The following is a 9,708-nucleotide window of genomic DNA, read 5'->3' as shown; positions in this document are numbered from 1 at the left end:
GGGGGGGGTTACGTGAACATGACCAAGTACAGGCCTCGTCTGGCACCGTTTTACAGGAGTTCATATAAACAGGACTCGGGGGTTCAAGCTGTCGCTAAGTGTTCTCCAGCGATGCGGAGGAAGACTGTGTATAAACACGGGACTTTCCGGGGCTAAGCCCTCCTCTTCGGCGGGGTCGCACCTTCCATCTCTCTTCTCTCATGCTCTCGTCACACCCTTCCTCCCGCCGCTTATACAGTATGGAAACTGTACTGCAACCCCCCCATCCCCCCTCCCTTTTTTTCCCCTTACACACACCAGCAGGCTCACGCAGGGTTTCATCCCAGTCAGCACCGGGGCAGTGTGACAGTAAGGAATGAGGCTGGCTGCCCCCCCCGCTCTCAGATGGAGGATTTCCTCAGGGGGGGCGGGGGGGGCAAGGTTCTGCATCTGCTCCTTAAATGAGGGGTTTTCACTGGTTTTATCCCAGGGACCACCATTCTGACTAGACAGTAATCCGCGGCCCACTGATGGTGTGCGTGTGTGCGTTCGTGCATGTGGATAGAAAGAAGTTTTAACATTTGGTTTTCCATGTTGGTTTTATTTAAAAACCTCAAACAAATCTAGAAAAATCTGTGAAAAAACAACAAAAACGGTTGATTTTCAGTGCTTTGAATTGAAAACAAAATGAAAATGCAGTTTGTATTTGTACTGCATCTCAGAACCATATGTACATCAATATATAACCTTCATGACTTAAATGAACAGACATGTAGCTGACATGTTGAGAGAAGGTTAAAGTAACGGTGATCAATAACAATCAACATAAACTGGGGCTACAACTGAAGAGGGAAGATGACAAAGTAATGCAGAATATGTCACACATGATAATCATACAATATCACACAAACAATTGAGGCCTACTTAAGTTTAACCTCATGATCACCAGCACCTTTATAGTTTTTAGACATATTTTTCTTATTTTAGATATTTTTCACGATATTCAAGAGTAATCTGGAAATGTGTTGAAATATCAAAGCGAATTTTGCGGGCCCCCTGCAATACCGTTGCGGACCACCAGGGGGCCGCGGACCCCCAGTTGAAAACCCCTGCCTCAAATAGTACACTGTGGTAATATACTTTAATGAGCCGGAGTGAGAGACCACATTTCTTACACAAGTCGCTGGAGAACCAATGTTCCGTCTTTGTTAGTTTTCAATAATTACGAGATTACAAGCTGCGGCATTGTTTCACCGACATCCGAGGTGCAGAATTAAAGGAGAGCGCGTTGCCGAACAGCAGCCACAGTCACAAGGGATGTTAATGGCATTTTAATGGCATATCAATTTCCCCCTGATGGTTTTCTGGAGTTAGATGCATCATTAATGGAAAGAAGCCACAAGCAAGAGACTACAAACATGACCCCCAGCGAGGTGCACTTCCTGTTTTTAACGTGTATGGCCTTGAGATATTTGTCTATTTATATTTTTACAGTTTCTCATCCATCCCATGTCCATCCCAGTCGATGTCCGGAGTAACTGACTCAGACATTTGCCTCGTCACACACGGCCCCTTGGGGAGGATTTCAAGAGAATGTCCAGTGCATGTCTGAAAATCAGCACATGACTCAATCATTTATATGTTTGGCGACATAAGCTGTGGGTCCGACCAGAAAATTGAATCTACAACAAGAATATTATGTTCATTTTCATTAAATAATGAATCATCTCACTCAAAGGCCTGTAAATGACAGATGCTTAAAGAAACCTAGTGGACGCTCTGTAACTCAGCCACCATTTTCTTTGCTCTCATGTATGTATATGAGCATGTTTGTGCCCTTCATATTTGAATAGCGATAAAAGTAGTCACTGGACATTTTTTAACCCAGATTGAGATAAAAAAAAAAAAAGACAACAACATGCAGTGGCACACTTAAAAGTTCAATTCCGAAGCTGTCACCCAATCCTCCCGCTCTTCCCTTTTGCCAACTGTTTGGGAGACACCGGACGGAACAACGGGGGCCATAATCCATAATTAATGGCCTCTTGGTTGTTTTAAGCACCCGGCCTGTGCATATTTTAAAGAAATATCCGGTGGAGATGTTATGTATAGGACTTGTAAGGAGATTGGACAAAAGAGAATCGGCATCCCAGAGAGCGATGTGAACTTCGCTTCCCAGCATCTGCACACGACCGCCTCCTGCAGCTCTCAGTTGCTAGGGGACCATCACACTAATTTGGCCATTGCATTGAATATGTAGTTCAAAGGCTTTCCAGAGATTTCATTTTTACCCCCCTACTATCATTACATGCAGGAGACAGTGAGAAGGGAAACAGAGGCAATTTGTCCCATAGGGATTCATGAATCCACGATATCTCAACGGCATTTTTGATGAGTCGGAGTAGCTCGTCAGGAAATGTCGAATACGATAACGCTACATGGAGATGCAAAGGATAAGGAATGCATGTACATGCTGCGGCTGCCAAGAGCTGTTCAATTAAAGTGGGATAATTAGGAGGCAAGAATTGAGTGATTAAAGCTGCTCTAGTCAATATTTTTATTGACGCAATTGACTTTGTGTGCTGTTAAACTCAACTCGGCAGCTCCTTGCACTTGGCAGCATCTTTAAATTGGTTCAAATTGCTAATTGCCCGATCAGCGCCAGTTCTCAGTCTGCAAGCGAAGAATCTTCACGTATGTTAGCGCTAAGCTGGATGACTTTTGGACTTGGCCTTCATGTTAATGTTGCTGAAGCTCCACTCAAAGTGTAAATAAGCAAATGCTTGCTAACATGTTGGCATTATCTCCTCTAATATGTTCTTCTTGTGTTCCGAGTGTTATACGACCCCAAAAAAGGCTCAGATCTAACATAGACTATCAAATATAGAGCTACAAAAGATACATTTATTACAAAGGACCCCCCCCAAAAAAAACAAACAGAACTAACTTCAGCACAAGGTGTGATAGAACATTTCGAACATTTATTGCAGCATTACAACAGATTTAGTGTTTTGCGTCTTGGCTCCAACTTAATCACTCCCCCATATGATTACACAGGAATGATGGGAGTGATGAGCAAATACTTAACCCCCCCGTTGGAGTCTACAGGTGGATGCTGGGGTGGTGGAGGGGCTGAAGCAACAGGTGGCAATACTGCAAGAGGGGTTGATGGGTAATGTCTCTCTGGTTAAACAGACCAGGTGGTGCTATACATGGTTGTGGAGAGTGAGGTATGTCACATGATGTATGTCACGTGATGTATGTAACATGATTGGCGCAGCGCAGCTTGAGTTGCCTGCCAGAACTAGCTTGCTGGCGTTGCCACATTAATGATTTTTGGGATATTTCCTGGATATATGAGTGTTAAGTGCAAGCATCAATGGAGCCCATCATCACCTTTAAGTGCCTTTCAGTACCTTGTTGTCCTAAATTGTTCCAGAAAGGTATTTTTACTAAGATAAACTATTAATAGAATGGAAGTAACATGTATTGTTTCTTCCCCTTATACCAAAAAATTTCAAAAATTGGTTTTTCGTGACACTCTGCCCCAAAAAAAAGACAAAAAAAAATTGTTGATGCAGCTTTAAGCCAACAAGTTAGCTGTGATAAATATAGACTGAGAGGAAACATCCAAACATTGTTGCTGGCTATTTTCCGATGCCGGTCCTCCATGCTCAGCATTCCTGCAGCAGATGGCGAGGGCAAACGCACCTTACGGGGGGGGGGCAACTCCGCACGAGAGCCCCGGTGGGTGCGGCCCCTTTACCCCGAGGCAGCGATCACACCGGCCCCCCCCTTCATCCCTCGACTTTACGGCGTGTGAGTCAGCACATTTGGAGGCACTCAACGCTGTCCTCCGAATGTGTCTTTAATGCTGCCAGCTTGTCAGTTAATGCGTCGGCGAGGCAACCGCGCAGACACACAGACATCGTTTTCGAGAGGGACTGTTTGAGGAGAAAAAAATAAACGCCTGCAGCAGAGAACACAGCAGGGGGGCTCCATTGATGGGAAGATGCCTTGAGCACTGACAGCTTTCAAGAGACCGCGATTGCCTTGTTAGCTTTCTCTCACATTTCAGAACCTAAACAGCTGTTTTTGAAGTAGGAGCGACATCACAATGCATTCTACACATCCTGACACATCCCCTACTTCAGTGGTGTATTAGAGCAAAGCATCAGGAAAACTTCTCCCTTCATTTTCAACTCAGATGTGTGGATAATTGGATTTTTCTTTAAATAAAAGAATTGCGTGATTACAGGTGATCGTCTTTGTTGTTGATTCCCCTCCTCTCGGATTTCACGGTTTTGCCTTTGTTGCCCGTGCTGACTCAATAACATCTCCTCATTTGTAGGGAAAGACAAACACAGAGTCCCTGGAGTGGCACGGCTACTGGGAAACGCACCGGGCTGCGCGCACGGAGTTCGGGCCAACAAACGCTGGCCTCTCCTCTTTCATTAGACCCACGCACAGGTGCAGGGCGCGCTCTGTGCTGATGAAAAATAATTCATCAACGTCTGCGGTGGCATTGTCGCAACCTTTTTTTTTTCCTTCCAAATGTCACCTTCAAAGGGGGGCCCCTCGCTCACATATTATTGTTCTAGGGCGCCCAGAAATTGCCTGGGGCCACTAAATGAGGTTCCCATTATCAGCGCTATGATTAAGTGTCCCCTGGTGCAGTAACAAATCCACAGCTCACCTCACCCTACCTTTAATCTACATTGTCTGCCTGAGAAAAGGGCAAAGTCGCTCTTCTTACCTATCAAGCCCTTTTTCTTAATTGATCAGAATTTTTTTAGGCATTGTTCAGAACTTTTGAGGGTCTAGTGGTAGTTCCTGGTGTGGGTGGCGCTGTGGTTTCTCGCCCAGTAACTGTAGCCGTGAGCTAAACAGCAACTGTGGTTTCAGGTGACAATTCTGTCTCCGAAACCCTAACCCCCCCCTGACCCCAAAAAAACAGATGTTGGCTCTCACGGATCACTGCGTAATATTCTAAGAAAAAAGTTGGATAAAGTCTTTTGCGACTCCAGAGGAAGCTGCGGACATTTGATGAATTGTGAATGATGCCGCCTCAGACCGGGTGTGTGAAACTGGAACAGTTGCATCGTGATAAGTGTGGCGTTAATGTGTGGTTAAAGCTAATGAGCATCTTTTCAGCCTCTTGTGCCATTAAGCAAGGCGCTCGGTCCCTAGTTGGTGTCATGGTTATACTGGTTATAATGAGAAGCGTCTCCGTGAGGGTGCAAGCGATTTTTACAAACAACAGACAGGGCTGCTTTATTAACAATAACAGGCAGATCCCTTCTCTGTGTCTTGTTCAAACGGATGCAGTTTGGACAGCAGCGGCATTTTGTGTGGAATTGTTTTCACGTTTGTCAAACCGGTGAATGACCACTCACGCCCCCCCTCGGATGAGAAGCGCCGCCGTCCTACGAGAAAGCCCTCACATCCGGGGAGAACCGTAAACACGCATTTACAGAGTGACGGCGGCCATTATTCAGCGCTTCTTACCTCGCCCACGGAGGGGCGGGTGGGGGAAGAAAAAAAGCACTCCGTCTGCTTTCACCACTCATTCCAATAAGTGAGTGAAGGGCGTCCTGTAGTTTGGCAGCTACAGTGCTCTACATGAGATTCAGCAGCGTGCGAGATAAGCCAGCCAGGTGCCCAAGCACTCTCTCAAGAGAAGTGGACGAGAATGGGGGGGAAGCGAGTCGCTCCCTGGACAGCAAATAGAAGAAAAGGGAAATAAAACTGGATGATTCATATTGTAACATTTAAAGGGGGGAAACTTTCCAAACGTCCCAGTGTGGTGCCGTTATCTGCTTTGTGTCACCGAGGCTCTGCAGACTGTGATTAAGAATCCAATTAAATCGACTCTCCAGCAAACTACAAAAGCTTTTTACCGAAGTTGAATATGGCTTTGAGTGCATTCTTAAAAGGGGTCGTTCCGGGTGCAAAGCGCTGGTGGAAAAGATACGAAAAAACTCCTCAGCTTTAGATTATGTATTCCAACTTGCGTTACACTAATGCATTTGGTGTGCGTGGCTTTTGTTAACGGAGTTGAAGAGGTGAGGGATCCCGCAGTTGCATTTTGACCTGTGACTTTGAAGGATACTGGAAGAGTTTTATTTTTTCCCTCCTTCCCGCGCTGCAGAAACCAACCAAAGAAAAAAATACTCATTTGTGATGCCGAGCGACAGATGGAATGAAGATCGAAGCAGAACGCCGTAACACAAACAACAGCGTGCAGCATCGGAGAGGAGAGCATATAAGGGGAAAACACAGAAATGCATATAATGGAAAGCATCGCAAATCAGGGGAGCGAACGGGAGAAGAACTGAAACACGCATTTGCTGTTATGATGGAAAATCTGCTGGGGAAACACATCTGGCGCCATTGTGTTGAATGACTGGCCGGGTGCTTGTAGAGACTAAATATGAGGAAGGTCGAAAATAAAATAAAACAAGGCTGTAGGATGTCTCTGTGCGTATGAAAACGATGAAATGTTTGCTCAACTGCCAAGTATTACATCCAATAGAGGGGCAGCACAGAATCACAAAGTTTCTTATGATGGCAAACATATCAACGGTGGAAGTCGTGATGACATACTTCCTAATAGTCCGAAAAGCGAACCAATTCGCAATGTCTCGCCTGTAAACAAATGCTGTCAAGGCTGCACGTCCCTCTCATGGTTTCTGATTTGTCCATATCCAAGGCGTGCAGGAATATCCACTTTCCAACACGATGAATTGTCATTCAAGGCTGTTCTCTGCCCCCCAAAAAACACCAAGACCTCCAGTATGGCCGCCAGAGGCTTCGTTATTCCTGCATCGGCGGTTTCCTGGGGCCTCAACCATTTTTTCGCCCTCTTATTAGGTACATACGGGACGTGGGGTGAATGCGGTTAACTGTACTTAACTAGCTGGTGGGAGAGAGAGCTGCCAAACGAGAACAGCGAGGTTAGAGGAATCCGGCGATACACCAAACAGAGTTGACCTAATCTGCCCCCTGAAGTGTACAGACTAGGGCTGAACAATTAATTGCATTTGCGATTTAATCGCGATATGATAAAACGCGATTTCCTAATCGCAACGTGCGCGATTATAACGTGCGAATGAGAGTAGCGCACCGGGCTGCCGTCCGCACCCGCAGCCAGAATGCCGCGGGACAACACAACTCCGCTGATCCAGAAGATAGCGAAGCATGCCTGCATCACCTATGTGGCGCAAACACAGAGCTCACATCTCGCTGGTGATCGCGTTGCGGGCGGCGGACCTGAAATTCGCTCCCCGGAAAAGCAAGCCGACCGCCGGGGAGGCGGGGCTCCAGAGCCCCCCAGTCACCTACAAGCACATCTGCGAGACGGAGGTGCTCAGCACGGGGGTTTTCCTGCTGAGGCCCGGCGCCTCCGTACCGCTGCACGACCACCGGGACATGAACGGGATGCTTAAGGTCTTTACACCGCCTCATGTCTGCTGTGTTGTGGCTCCACACACACTCTGTCTGTTACGAGACTTGTGTTCGAAAGGGTTTAAAATCACAGTCTGAGGAGTGGGACCATTTCATTAACTTCACGAAACTGTTCATACACGCAGTTGTACTGTTTGACTTTGTGGCCTGTGCATTTCTCCGTTTTTTATTTATAATTTTATTTTCTTTGATTTTACAAAATAATTTCAAAGTATAGTAGAGGCAAATTCTATGTTTCAGTTGTGTGAAATGTTTCTGACTTGGGAGCAGTAAGACACCTATAATTTTAAATATTATTTAACACTAAATGTATCTAATATTGTGTTGGTCATATTTAAATCATTCATTACATTTTGTTGGGGGAAAAAAATTGGATCAAATAAAAAAATCGCATATTAAATCGCAATCGCAATATTGGGGAAAAAATCGCAATTAGATTATTTCCCCAAATCGTTCAGCCCTAGTACAAACCACTGTGAGGCGAGTTATCGTTGGTCCTTATCAGTTCCAGTAGGATGGGCCGGAGGAGAGGACTGGAGAGCCAAAAAGAAGAGATAAATCTAGTGGAAACCTTTACGAGGACGACTTTTATGCTTTTAGATAACGTGACGCCGACCAAATACACAAAGAAACAGTGGTACAAACTCTAGCGTCTCTCGTGCACCAGTAACACTTTTTCCTCCCAATTTAAATTGCACGCTTTTCTTTTTTTTTCCATCAGGGACTGAAAAGCAGAGATTCATTTCAGCAGAAATGTGGATAAAAACACAATTGCAATTGATTCCGGGGGAAACTTTTACAAGTGCAGAGCGCGTTATCAAACATTTAGTTGTGTAGCTGTCTGCGTGAAGAAGAGGAACACGAGGCTTAATTAACAGGTTTACCCGGAATGTTATGAGTTCATCAGCGGTCCCGTGAAACTGCAGTAGCTCGGGCTGAGATTGGTATCTTGACGGCGAGTACCTTGGGTTCTCCTTCCTGTGCGGAAACCAGCGTGCATCCCCTTTTCTCAAAGAAGTAGAGGTTGGTATCTGTTTGACATACTTTACGATGTGAGACGAATTGCTTTCAATGAATAATCCCATTCAAGAAGGATAGTGTCATATTCAATACCGCAGACGCCGCTTAGGCTCATTCCTCCATCATTCTCCCCACTTCTCCTTTTTCCAGGAGTGGTATGTACTGTGAGTGATGCAGAAATACTGACCGTGGGTCACTGTGTGTTAATTACACCGAGCGGAACACAGATCTGATCTTTAGCGTCACATAATGTGTCATGTTTGCTTTGTGAACATGCGCCGTGAGCTGCTACACGTAACTCAGCCATCATTGTTATTATTGTATACTTTCCTCCTGTGATTCTTCTGGTGTGACACTGATGAGGCTGTCATTAAATGTCCATGGAGCTCTGTCACCATCTGAATGGTGTTGGATTTCAGGACAAACATTTTGAGCACTGAAGTTTACTCCCCATAGAATAACAAAGTGCTGCAAGTAGATGCACTGTATGAATATGAGTGTGAATGGGTGAATGTGAAACTGTACTGTAAAGCGCTTTGAGTGGTCATCAAGACTAAAAAAGCGCTATATAAATACAGATCCATTACCAACTCAAATAGCTTTGGCCTCATCAGGTGAGCTAAGGTTGTATTGTTGGTCATGAGATGACCCTTGGTCCAGTTCCTATAACCGATGAACATCCTGAGGTGAAAGCTGATAATTGGACCTCTGAACACAAAGGTCAGACATTTTGAAGCAATCATTTATTATTTATTCGTTGTGAATATTCATACAAAAAGCAGATTTGATATCTGAAACACTTTCCCCTGCCCCCCCCTCTTCCCCTTGGACCAATGACAAGGAGGTCAAATGTACATTTAAGCAAATATATATGGTCCACACAGTGACAACAGGGAAATTGTATCAGGTCAGATCATAATACTTTGCCGTCTTTAGAGACAAGCACACACGCAACCATTAAATGCATATAAACTCGCTCGCACACACCGAACACACACGCTTACACACTAAATGTATAATAAATTCATCACTGGTGTGTATCAGGTACACAACTAATATCTACGACTGTCCTTCATGACTCAACACGTAGCTGCAATAAAACAGGAGTAGCTGAGCTACTGGAAAACAAAGCTTCTGACAGAACATGGAGGAGAGTTCATCTGGTAGGGGACGTTGTTCCGGTTCACATAATTTGGTGAGCGGCTCCCTCTGTTGGCTGCCTGATAATACTACAGTACAGTG

The sequence above is a fragment of the Limanda limanda genome, chromosome 23, assembly GCF_963576545.1.
Source record: "Limanda limanda chromosome 23, fLimLim1.1, whole genome shotgun sequence".
Classification (NCBI taxonomy): Eukaryota; Metazoa; Chordata; class Actinopteri; order Pleuronectiformes; family Pleuronectidae; genus Limanda; species Limanda limanda.
This window is presented reverse-complemented; position numbering follows the sequence as displayed.